We start from the raw sequence: 13742 nt of genomic DNA on the forward strand, positions 1-13742 counted from the left end.
TTCCTGATCATCCTTCTCTTGACAGCCAAGGCTCCCGTGAGCCCATCCTTCCTGTCCCCCTCCCTCACCCCTGCCCAGGGCGGGAGGAGAAGCCAAAGGGACAGAGGCAGCTGCTCCTGGGGAGAACCAGGCTTTGGTTCAGACAGGAAGAAGTGCTGAACTGCAGCAAGAAGGTCCGGTCCAGATGCTTCGTTTGGACTGTTCTTTCAAGACTGGACAATCAACAATTTAAAACAACAATACAAAATAATAAAAATTCAAAAACTGCAAAACAAAATAAACACATTTTCTTCTTTCAAAAAGTAAAGCAATAACTGTCTCTCTGCTTTAGGAACCTTAGAGTTTGCACGTAGGTTCCCACGTCCCCTCCTTGTCTCCCGCACACAGGAACGTACCCCAAAGCAGGACACGCTGCCCTCATTTACAGCCCAAGGGCCAATCACCGCACTGCACACACCACTGAGGCTGTCCCCTTGCCCTGCCTCAGCACCCTCTGCTACATGGTGGGGATATTTCACACACACCTCATCAAGAACATAGGAAAGAGCCCATTTTTACTCTTGAATGACAGAATCAGAAAACCCACAGTATTTCACTTCCTCTTAACAACTGACTGGTTAATGAACAGAGGTGCTTGAACTGAAAACAAGAATTGGCATTTGCCAGGACAAACACAGAACTAAAGCAAAACATTTCGGTTTCAATTAATGACAGCCCCTCCCTGGGTGGCAGTTGGAAGTCCCCTGCCCCGCGCCATCATGGCAGCGGCTCTGCCCCGCCATGCAGCCTGGCTTAGCAACTGCACAGCAGTGTGCAGTCAGTACCATATGGGCTGACACCAGGACACGGGGCAGTGGGGGGGAAGGGCAATGCTAACTGAAGTGACAGCAAATAATTGTGTGCAGTTTCATATTTTGTCTTAACACAGACCTGTGAACAGTGGAAAATTTGCAGCCGTGCTTTCTGTTTTGATTCAGGAATTTGAGAACAGGTTTCAAGATTGCCAGGAAAATCATCATTTTTTTAATCTAATTGCAACTCTGTTTTCAGTTGGCTTAAGTAGGTTCTCTGCAAATTTTCAAATAGAATGTATAGAGCTGCAGTCAGCCACTGAACTCAAAAAACCGACCATGTCTCTTTTTACCAGACCTTCATAAGCCCTATCTGACCAGAGAAAAATACCCCTCACTTCACAGTCACGTCTTATTCATGTCGTTGCTTTCTGGCAGTATGTACTTTTGTGATCGACTGTTTTCAAGGATGAATCACAGGAAGAGTAAAATTTCATCAAAGATCTCTGACAAACACCTTTTGAGCTCACTGAGAATTGCATCACTGCCATTTAAGTAGATTGATGTATTACTGTCACAAAAACAACACCACATATCTCATTAGTTCTGGTTTTGTTGCTCTTTCTTTTTTAAATTAAAACACATAAAAATAATAAAATAAATTGTGTTGCTTATATACATTAACTTTATTACATAGAAGGGCTGATCCAAAAGTAATGCCTCCTATTTTGTTATGCTCATCTATGACATCAGAGGTGATCATTGGTGGTATGCCAGTAGAGGTTGAACCTTCCCACCAGTATTCCATTACATTTTGTTGCCATGTGACAGATGGCAGCAGAGGGGCAGCCTGACAAAATGGCATCTGACATGGAAGTGCACCTGAAGCAAAGGTTGAGTTCCTCCATGTGGAAAAAATGGGACACATTGCCATTCATTGACACTTGCTGAATGTTTGTGAGCACCAAACAGTGGATGTGAGCACAGTGAGTTGGTGAGTGGTGTGTTTCTGCAGTGGCAACAGTGGGTCACCTCTGCTGGTGCAGATTTTTCTGAGCATACCATGCAGTATGCTGTTCATCACTAGTGAACATGCATAGCTGATGGTGATGATTATGCTGAAAAATAATTTTTTGCAGCTGAGAATGCACTCTATCAAATAGTATTGTTGTGCTCTTTGTTGTCGTTCTGGTGGAAATAAATAGGAGGCATTACTTTTGGAACATACAACTTTTATATTGAATCCACCTATGTAATCATTTACATCAGAGGTGAATTGGGTCTTCTTCATCATGGAGGCACCCATGGCTGGTTAAACAAGTGCACATGGTCCTGGTCAGAGAGCTGGATTTTGTCTTCGGGTTGGCAGTTGCTTTTGAGGCCACAAATCTGTCTAGGTCGAGGGGATTAATTTTGGGTATCAAAGGGCACAAAAGATAGACTCAAAACCAAAGAAAAAGCAGGAAATGAAACACAGTGATGTGGTAAAACGTGTTTTACAAGATGGTGGAAGACTGCACGACTCTTGAGAGGTAAAACCACCACTGCACTATGAAAAGTAACTGCAGTGTCAGTATATTATACACATCAGAACAGCCTTCAAACCTTTTACCTCCAATATCCAGACACAGAACCACAGAATTCCCAGGGCATGCCTCACTGTTGCTGCTTCCCTTTGCAGTGATTTCTGAGGTAGAGCAACACCAACTTCATGAAGGATAGGTGTTGTTTGTTTTTTTTTTTCCCAGAAAATCACAGACACGTGTAGCTGAGCAGGAGTTCCACAAGTCTCCAGTCCAACCCTGTTCCATCATCCAATCACCCTGGCTCAAAAAATTTTCACTAGGGAAAGTTGTTTCCTTACAGCTAATCAAGATCTCTCTTTTCCCAGCCTGTGCCTGCTGATGAGTATTAGGTTAAAATGTCCAACTTCTCTCAAATGCCAGAATTTCACTCTGAGTAGGTAGTACCTTGTCCATTTTTAATTTTTATTTTGAGCATGATTACTTAAGAGGAGAGAATGGGAAGTACAATTACCTGGATTACATAAAGTAGAAAGGAGTGGAAGAAAATAAAATTAAATACAGGCTATGTAACAAAAGAGGATTAAATCACTCTCCAGAGGACATGGACATGGAATGAGTTTCTTTTGGGAACCCCAATAATGAAATCCAAAAATGTAAGACAGGATAAGAAAGACTAGATGTGGGACCTGAGACGAGAGTCTGGAGGATGCAGCAGAAGCAGAATTAATGAAAAGATAAACTCTTAAATATAAAGCACAAAATCCACAAGTCTTAGAAAAATCTTTTAAATTTGCAGTGAGGTAAGTTATTCAGTAATATAAGGCAGCCTGAATAGTCTGGTCTTCCTCACACCTTCCTAAAGCAATTCAAGAGTGAATTGCAATGAACAATTCAGGAGTGTCTTTTGCATACAAATACAAATACTGTTCTCTCTTTGTTATTTTGTAGTATCTTCATGTCACTGGGAAATCACAATGTAAGTAATTGTACAAAAACATTAATGCACTAAGCAGGTGAGTTAGGGAGACCAGTCAAAACTTTAAAATGTCAGCTCAGAAAATGGACTTTTACTATAAATATTAAATGAAAAACCTGCACAGTGAACATCCCTTGCCATTTCTCATCATCTTTCCCTTAACTGGAGTAAGTATTTCATTGTAATAAAGCTAAATTCCTGTTCTTGAGTATTGGATTTCCTCAGATTTAGATGAAAGCATTTCCAAAGTCAGAACAAGCATGCTGCTCTTTAATCCAAAAGTTCAGCTGCAGAATAAAAACAGTGAGAAGTGTTTTCACAACAAACCCCCACAAGGTCTCAGCTGCTGCAACTGCTCTGCTTTCATTGCAGAAACCTCACAAAAACCTCTTCTATAAACCACTCCAGTACATAAGTTGAGAGATTATAGACAGATAGTTCTCCATTCTCAGGTCCTTTTATCTTTTTAACTATTTATTTAATGGTTCTGGAAATAAAATATTTGAATAATAAACATTTTCGGTTGTCATGCTCTTTTAGTCATTCATTTGTTTATTCAGTGGTGAAATCTCAGATTGAATCAGTGTTTTATCTCTCAAAAGGAAGCAGAAGCAATGGTTGTAACATCAATTTTTTCTGTAAGAACCAAGCTCTAGATTCTTAGCTGTAGAGATACATCAATAAATAACAATAACAAAACACTAACTGTTAATTTCAAGAGATAGTTTCCCTTATGAAGTCCTCCTGATTCATACTGCTATCAAACATGAGTTGTACTATGGCAGAGTCAATCCCGCCCTAAGGGAATCTTTTCAATATATTAGGAAGTCACAAAAATGCAAGACTGGGCTGAGCCTTTACTGATCCCAAGAAACCCAAGTCTCTTAAAACTTCATAGCTACCAAGTGACTCAGTTTCAAATCACTTGCCCTGTGATGACCCATTCCCTCATACCACCAATTTTTTTTTTTTCCTTTTAAGCTGCATATTCTTATGTCCACCCCATTACTGCAGCCATTTCAGACAAAGCTGCAGTTAGATGTGCTACCCATGGGCCTTTCAGTGTGTCACCTTTGGTGTAGGCAGATGATGAATACCGATGAAAGATACTGTAGCTCCGCTCATTATTCAAGCCAAGGCTGCCTGTGCCTCCCTAAAATAAAACCTGTAACTGCCGCTTGCCATCTGCTGTGGCACAAACTACATTTAAGATAAAACAACCCTTTCTAATAAGAAGAGAACACATTTCATTTATCATCAGCAAGTGTAATAATAACAGCTACTGACCTCTGGCCACAAACACGTTGCTGTTCACAAATCCAGAGAAAGGCAATTAAAATCTGAGGTGGTCAAATGCTGAAGGCAAACTACAAGGACATGTAAATTGGGGCAAGGGAGTCATTTCAAAGAGGATTGGTTCAGTACTGGGAGGAGATGAGTAAATACACATTTCTTTACATGATGCTGAATTAGGTGAATGGGTCTCATAGCCATGCCTTGTTACATTAATTTGCTTTAAAATATCATTCCCAAAGCTGTAAAACCACAGGCTTTCTAAAATGCAGTCAAAATATGTCCACAGAAGAAAAATCACAGATAAAATCAGGCCCACTCTGCCAAGCTGCTTTTATCAGGTCCCCGTTCTCCAAAACCTGCACTCCCCCCTGGCTTCACCCACCCCCTGGCACAGGTAGTGCACCTCCACCCAAACCTAATGGGAAGAGGAGAGTTTCTAGACTCCATAATAATAAAATGCCTGTAATTTAATACCCGATAAGACAGTTTCGCTGCACCTGAAGCAGCCATTCCCGTTCTTTTGGTTACCATCAGCTAATATATCTTAAATTCATTGTCCCTGCTCTTTCAGCTATGCTGTGTGCTGCTGTGCAACAACCCAATCAGGCCAAACAAATTAAAAAAACACTTTGATGACCAGGTTTTTTCCTCTTTACATGTTGGCAGAGTTCCTGCATGCTAATAAGACAGCTCTGGGCAGTTGCCCAGCCAGTCACTGCTTCAGTATTACCCAGGCAGCATCCCCAGCTATTTGCTGGAGGCCGATTAGCCAGATTCATACAGTCTTAGAGGGGGAAGCAGACTGTTTCCATTCAGCTATCCACTCTGACTCTAAAGAGAAATAAGACAGATGTTTTAGATTCTAATCTTTACAATAAATAAAGGCAAAGTAAGTTTTTCCAGGCAGAAGAAAGGAAAGAGCTGGATTTCCTGAACTGTGCTAGATGAGAATGAAATGAGTGAGGTTTATGATCTTCAAATATCACTGCAGTGGAATGAGTGTAAGTGATGAAATGGTTTCGTGCTTCTTATAGCAAAATTGAAGTTGGAAACGTAGAGTAGATAAAATCATTCCCAGTTTTGTACTACAAGCAAACCTGTTTTATATAAATAAGTTAAAGAATGACAGTCTAAGTGGATTTCAGAAAGTTCTCTGTACTCTTCTAAACTATAATGAAATAAATTCAACTTCATCTCTCTGGAGGTCCTATGAAAATACCAACTAAATTCAGTTTACTGAATGCCGAGGTACAGCCCAAGCTATGAATGTTAAACGCATTGATTTGCCTTGAGTAATTACCAAGATCAAATATGTCAGTCACATTTGCATATAACAGCTTGCTGTGTTTCAGATCACTCCTTCAACAGTAAGATGCTCCTGCTCTCACGTCTCAGGCTCACGTTAGTCTTTACTTCAGTAATTTGCCCATGTTCCACATGGCCTGGAGTGGCCATTTTCCTGGGAGAACACCATTTTGCAATTGTTTTTTTCCTTGTAACTCACATACCCATGCCTCTAAGGTTGAGGTGGATCTTCCATCCCACTTCCACTTATTTTCTCCATGGTCACCCAGGTAAAACCACAAGGTTACATATGGTGTGTATCCACTATATCCCCTACATAGAGCAGAGGAACACTTCCTTCCAATAGCTGAGATACTGGTCCAAACAGCTGGAGAGTAGGACATATTGTCTTTGAATTGCTGGAACTCCTGGTACAGTTCCTCCACAGGAAAAGCTCAGAGAAAGAAAGGGAGATTTTCTTCGTATTGACAGAGTAGGCTAACCACTGCATCCACTGTTGGTATTTCATCATCTTTCCAGGCTATTACTGCCAGTGTGTTGGCATAAATGATGGTGCACTCCATACAGATTTTTACCACATAGGTCACAGGCACTTCACATCATTTAGACCTTGGGATAACTGCTCATTGTCTGGGTCAATATTATACATCACCTCCAGCACAGCTAATTCCATTAGGTATGGGACACCTTTCTGCATGGTGTTCCATTTACCTGGGTAACATACCAGATCTTCCTTGAAGGGACTTCTTTCCTTCTTTCATAGCTGACAAGAACCGCCTCTATGGACTGAAGTCTTATGTCTCTTTTCTGATTGCTTTGTCAATACCCTCTTCTCTATTGAGGTATCCCAACTGTCTGGTTTTGCTGCCCACTAAGTCCTCATTATTCCAACATCAGAGCAGCCAGATGACAATGTGCTTACCTGGATGACAGCTGAAGTATTTTCGCATATCTCACAGCTAACCCATAGGGTTAGGTTGGACAGTGATTGGCTCCTCTTGAATTCTTCCTCTTTCTCCTCCCATTCCTGTGATGGCCCCACTTCATACTCATCTTCTTCCTCCTTAGTAGGTGTTTCCTTACTAAACAAGCTGACTTTCGCAGACATTTTTTTGGTCTTGTGTATAGGGGTAAATGGTACTGGCACAAGTTTGTTCTCTGGTTGAACTGCAGGGCTGTCACAGGAGCTGGAACACCAGCAGGACCTGTCGTGACAGTTGGAGTGAGCACAGAGTCTGTTGCAGGCTTGGAGCAACCACAGGATTTGTTGCACTGTCATCAGTTCTACAGATCTCTTCCCCTTTAGGGTGCTGAACAGTATTGAATAGGGCTCATTAAGCACGGGTCAGGCCCCCACACGCTGCAGCAATATGTGCCTCTCTAGAATTACCAAGGAGACAGCACTCCTTTTGCAAATATTTTGCTAGTTTTTCAAAATTCTGCAGTTGTTGGGATGAAGATTCTGGGATGAAGATTCTGGGATGAAGATTCTGGGATGAAGTTCCAAAATGCTGGAGGTGTTCTAGGTACCATTCCAGGTATCTGCTCATACCATCCCACACACTCTACCACTCATAATTATCCAACCTTGGGCAGATCTCTGGGTGGAGTTCCTAAATAGTTGTTTAACCTTAAACAAAACCTGAAACACAGACAGGAGACATGGCAATAGGATCATGCTAGTTTTATGCTGCCCATTATCTCTCCCATAGCCTGAACTCCCCAAGGGGACAAAATAAAGAAGGCAATTGTTAATAGTTTTCAAGATATAATTCGCAAAGTATAAAGATGACTGCAATACTGAGTACAAATTGGATCAGATTAGTTTCCTGATCACTGTTACACAGTACAGAAAATTGATAATCTAGCCCCTAGAGACAGTAAACACCACAACAGGGAAAATATATAGCAAGTAAGGCTCTAAATAATAACATCGTGGTTAGCAAATGTTAAACTACTATAACATTTATAACAATTTTGTTTTAACATGCTCTGGTCAGATCTGTTGTTATGTCAACCCTTTGAGATCCTTGTTGGGTGCCAAGTAGGACTGCTGTGGTTTAACCCAGCAGGTAGCTAAGCACTACGCAGCCATTCACTCATCCTGCCCACCCAGTGGGAAGGTGAGAAAATTGGAAACAAAATAAAACTCATGGGTTGAGATAAAACTATTTACTAAGATAGAAAAGGAAAAGAGAAAGAAAAAAAAATACCAGTGATAACTATATAAGTATATATAGTTATAAACTTCCACAACACAACTGCTCACCATCCATCGATTGACACCCAGCCAACACCTGCTTGCCACCTGCTGACTGACATTCAGCTAGCAATACAATGACTCACCATCCACCTAGCTTATCCCTGAGTAGTTGCTCCCTCCTCTGGTCAGCTCCCCACAGCTTTATAGCCTTCCACATAATGTCAGGTGGTATAGGATAACCCCCCTGGCCAATCCAGGCCAGCTGTCCTGGCTCTGCCCTTCCCTGTGCCCTGCCATGGTGCTTCACTGGCAGCAGTGCTCTCCTGTTGAGCAGCCTAGCCTGGCCTGACCCAGGTGCCTGCCCATTGCTTAGCAACAACCAAAACATCAGTGTACTATTAACACCATTTCAGCAGGAAACAGGACATCTTTAGATACTTATAAGTGTTGTTAAGATCTCCTCTCAGTCTTCTCTTCTCCAGGTTGAAAAATCCCAGTCATTCAGCCTTTCCTCATAAGGGAGATGCTCCAACCCCTAATTACCAATGCTGGACTCTCTCTAGTAGTTGTCCTTCTCGAAGCTCCCCTGCTGTTACTGAGGTTTGCAGGTCTTATGTTGCTTAAGGAGCTATCATGGAACAGAATCCTTGCATATTCGCTGCATTCTACCCTGGGAGTTTCCTCAGTGCTGTACCTTCTTTTAAGAGGTGGGTATCTCAGTAAGTCACCTCCAATAATTATTCCACTTAAAATTCCATTTTAAGATACACAACACCTTGCATGACAGCTCCCTGATGTTATGTGGAAGCTTGACAAATTAAAACTAATGTTTAATTGTTGTTGTTTTAAAAACAAACAAACAAACAAAAACCTCCAACAAAACCAACCAAAGTCAGGAACCACACTGGTACTTCTAGCTTTGCCAAAGATGCCAGGGCCATGTGAAGAGAGCTGCAGATAATCTTCTTTCCCTCTGCTGCTGGCTGTGAAGTTCTTTCTCAGCCCATAATGCTATTCTTTCTCTTGCACTTAACAAGGTTAACCAGAAATTAATAGTGGCTTGACAATGTGGTGAAAGATAATATAATTTTACTGGCACTAAATGTAAATACCCGAAATATGCACATATGTGCTCTGAGAACTGGGAGCTCAAAACACAAATGAAAATTATTTCCTGATACGACAGCTTTTTGTCTGCCAAGAAAGATTAATACTGAATTGATGCTTGACATGGGAAATGCATCAATTGTCAGTACATCACAGTACTCCTTGGACACCCTGTTTTTGGTAACTTGTTTTTGAAATGCCACTCTTCGGATAATTTCTGGATGATGATCTAATTATCCTTCCCAATCCTCTGGATTCATTGGGACAAAGAAGGAAGTTAATGACTTTTCAGTTTTATTTAAAAATAAGATTACAATGAGCAGCATGAAACCAAAGCATATCAGCCATGGTAGGGAACAGGATTTAATACAAAATTTAAAAAATCTCTACCTTCCTTAATACAAAAAGCAGTAAGTGATGCAAATTCCAAAAGCGGGCAGACATCTACTAATTTTGTTGAATTGAAGCCTCCCTTCTAAATGTCTGTCTGCCAATGTGATACGAATATCTAAACCAGTAAAAACTGCAGCTAGATATTATATAAAAAGATTCACACACCTCGCTACCTAGTGCTTTTCACACCAGAAGGATTGCACAGGATTTACAGTCTGTGGCTAGAATACAGTACATAAAAACGTAATACACCATCCATCACTGAAATTCAGAACTGGTTTGGACATGAAACAGGACAGTTGTTTAATGGCAGCAATGCACCAGAGTTTAACACAAAAAATTATTAAATCCTATTATGGATATTTGGGTAGGCATAATGTCATTGAAAGGAAACTTTTCTATTTTCTGCTCTTCTCACAAGGCGAAAGAACTACTGAGAGCGAGTATGGCATAAGTGGTCAAGAGCTCAATTCGGATCTTGACCTGAGAATTAAAACTTTTAAATATCAGGCAAGTAATCTCAAAGAGTGAAACCTATAGTAGCTATGATGCTTGTGCTGAACTTGCTTCTCAGCATTTCTGAGTGTTTCCTATTCACCTTATGGTGGGGTCCTACCCAGTCTTGAGACCTGGAGAGGAAGCCAGGATTGATCCTAAAATGCTTAGGAAGGCAGCAAAAATTTTTTGAAACCAAAAGTATTTAAAAAATGGGATTGAGAGGCTACCACACAATACATAGATGTCCTACAAGCTGAGCATGCACTCTTCAGCAAAGGCAGAGCCAATGAGCCTCCAAAGGGAAATAAAAATGAAGCAATAAAAATAAACTCATTTTCTGGTACCACTCAAGGACAATCCCAACAACTAATGTTGTGACTTGAAATATTATGATGTGTGAAAAGGCAGTGAGGACAGAAGCCAAGTTGTCAAACCAGTACAAATACAGAGAAGTCTACTGATTTAGGGCTATGTGCAAAAGATCCAGCAACAACCAGAATGATCCCATACCCCTACTTACTCTGTGGCAGGTAAATGTAGGGCAGCAGCACCCCTCAAGCTGGCTGCTGAGCTGATGGCTCCTTCAATATCCTTTGTCACCAGCACTGTACACTTTTTATGTTACAATCTTGGAAATCACTGACAACATACGCATGGCAGATACTTCAACAAGTAGCAGGGGCCAAAATCACCTGATTTCTATCCACCTTGAGTTATTTGTATGAACTTGGCTTCTAAATTAACTTCACATGACTAAAGCTTTGTTAGAAAGCTGCTTTTAAGCTGCTCTTCTGATGCTAGGCAGCACTGCCCGGAGTGGTCCAGGCTGTGGTTTTGGCTAAACTCAGCCTCAGACTCCACAGCTCAAGCTGGAAATATTATTCAGTGTAGCATCAAAGCATTTGGTATCATGTATGTACTCACACACAGCCTGTGTGCACACCATAAGAACTGCATACATACACACATGGACAAGTAGCAGTCCCATACTGGAATCACAAAATGTTTTACCTATAGGAAGAACTTGCTATCTGAATACTGACCACAGCCAGCTCTGGCCTTAACTACAGTACCCTTCTCATTAAATAAGAGATTTGTTTGAAGGACATCACCTAAGAAAGTAATCTCAGTCTGCTTTCACTGTGCCTTGAGCACAGTCCATTTGTCTTGTCTTCCTGCTTTTACAGTTGCCAGGGCTGCAGTTGAAGATCATACACAGGCTTCCACTTTCCTGTGAGTGTAGGAAGGTGACATCAGGCCACATGGGGCCTTCTGGACATGTCTTTGAACTGAATGTGGACAGACATTTGTTGAATGATGAGCCAGAATCCCGCACTTGCAGCCCAGAAAGTCAACCATATAATGGGCTGTATCAAAAGGAGCATGACCAGCAGGGTGAGGGAGATAATTCTCCACCTCTTCCAACCTCATGTGGTCCCACCTACAGCACAGCATTCAGCTCTAGGGCCCCCAGCATAAGAAGGACATGGTCTTGTTGGAGCAGGTCCAGAGGAGGCCACGAGGATGCTCAGAGTGCTGGAGCACTTCTCCCTGGACATAGACTGAGAGAGCTGTGCTTGTTCAGTATGGAGAAGAGAAGGCTCTGGGGAGACAACACTGCAGCTTTCCAGTACCTAAAGGGGCCTACAGGAAAACTGGAGAGGGCTCTTTATCAGAGAGTTCAGTGACCCAACAAAGGGCAGTGGCTTTAAACTGCAAGAGGGTAACTAATCTAAATCTAATCTAATCTAAATCGGAAGAAATTCTTCCAAGTGAAGGTAGCAAGGCACTGGCAAAGGCCACCCAGAGAAGCAGTGGATGATCCATTCCTGGGGGCATTCAAGGCCAGGTTGGATGAGGCCCTGGCAGCCTGGTCTGGTGGGTGGCAATGGCAGGGAGGTTGGAACTGGATGGTCTTTAAGGTCCCTACCAACTCGAGCTATTATATTATTCTGTGAATCAGAACGGTTAAACTTCGATTTTGAAGGAGACATACACACTATCATGTTGGATGAGTTCAGCCAACGACATGGGCAAGTCAAGTGCGTGAGCCTTGATCTATGTGAAACATAACTGGTTTAATTCAATTTGCAATTGGTTTGATTTTAAATTGATGAGATAACCATGTGCCTGCCTTCTTAAATCTATATAAATCTTGGATGTTATTTTAACTGATAGTCCAGCACTGTCTGTTTTGGGGAAACAGGGAAGTAATCACACATTTAAAAATAACTGCACAGACAGCAGTCAGAGAGACCCCACAGTCCTTTGCGGGCTGAATACAGCTGCTCAGAAGGTGGCGGTTTCAGGCATGATTGACATGTCAGTCAATCACCTTCCTGACCAAAATCATCAATTCTTGTTGAAGTTTGCTTCTTTTATCATTACAGGCACTTGCAGATTTAGGATCATGAATGTATCTACAATACAGAAGATCTGCCTCTAGCAGTTATCCTACACTGTGCTACAGTGCCACACATAATTAGAGCCGCTCCTTCAACACATCAGACAGGTGCACTTCCTGCCCAGAATTATTTTACGTCTAACAGCAGCACGAAAGGAATTTGAAGAGACAAGTTGAGAAACGAGCAAAAAGCAAATGGGAAATTCACAATGCCTGGGAAAGTGGAGGAGCTGCAGAAAAAAGGTAGGAAAGAGTAAATGTGGAGAAAGGTTCCTACACCAAACCTGGGAAAGTTGTGACTGGTTTCTTCCAAAAGCACCACAGATGGGTGCTCAGACATGCCTTGACAGGGTGCCTAGCATCTCCCTATGCAAAAAGGAGCATGGGCATGAAGGCTGAGGCAGTCGGTCACGGTGCTAACACCTCCCTGGATGCAGCCTGCTGAGACTTGATGTTACCTCCAGCCTTCCTCCCTCAACATAATGTACGCTCTACGTTCCTCCTCAGACAAACCATAGCCCTGCAGGGCTGCTCGCACTCCTCTAAACCCATGTCAGCAGTAGTTGGAGCTTGTGCAGTGTTTTTCAGAGCAATTGGGTGCCCTGCTGGTGTCAGCAGTGTCCCAGGGAGCTGGCAGAGAGCACTGCTGGGAGGCACTGAGCAGTTGAGTAGGGCTTGGGCAGAGCTAGGGAAAGGCAAACTCTCTTTCCCAGCAAGGAAAGATCAAAGATAAGGTCTCAAGTACACTAACACAGAAAATTTGTTGTAACTGCTGCCTGTACGCTGGGCAGCTATTGGTATTTCACAGGCTTCTCCTGATATCAACAAACTTCTGATCAGATTTGTAAAGCTTCTTCCAAATGAAAGGATTCAGATTAAAATCAAAACCTCTCTGAGTCTGGACTGCATAGAGTACTTTGCAGCCCAAAATACTCTCTGTTCCCCTTCACCACTTGACACAGCCAGGTCATATGAACCTTTCCATCTCCCTCGCATAAATGGGAAGAGAATTCTGACTATGTGTGTGAAGATCCTTCATTCTAAAGGCCAATTCAAACAATCTCTGACCTCACCCTGGCTTGTCATTTTCAGATAAGAAATAAGAGAAATGTTCAGCTGCCTAGGAGATATCTCCAATGTTTTCACTACCAGCAGTGGAATGCAAGCAGCATGTAAAGTGAAAAAAAAAAAAAAAAAGACTTCACCTGTGGCTTTAACAGTTAAAATAACCATCACTGCATGA

General features: G+C 42.0%; 1 protein-coding gene across 1 annotated transcript in view; it reads right to left on the reverse strand.

Moving 5' to 3' along the window:
• MYRIP (myosin VIIA and Rab interacting protein) overlaps nt 1-8461 on the reverse strand; it is a 273298-nt gene extending 264837 nt beyond the window's left edge. The window contains exons 1-2 of the mRNA XM_021385994.1: nt 8241-8461; nt 6817-7536 (exon numbers count right to left, since the gene is read on the reverse strand). The gene's annotated coding sequence lies outside the window, so the exon portion shown is untranslated. The remainder of the gene's footprint in view (nt 1-6816; nt 7537-8240) is intronic.

Source organism: Numida meleagris, chromosome 2 (genome assembly GCF_002078875.1).
Source record: "Numida meleagris isolate 19003 breed g44 Domestic line chromosome 2, NumMel1.0, whole genome shotgun sequence".
In the NCBI taxonomy this organism is placed as follows: domain Eukaryota; kingdom Metazoa; phylum Chordata; class Aves; order Galliformes; family Numididae; genus Numida; species Numida meleagris.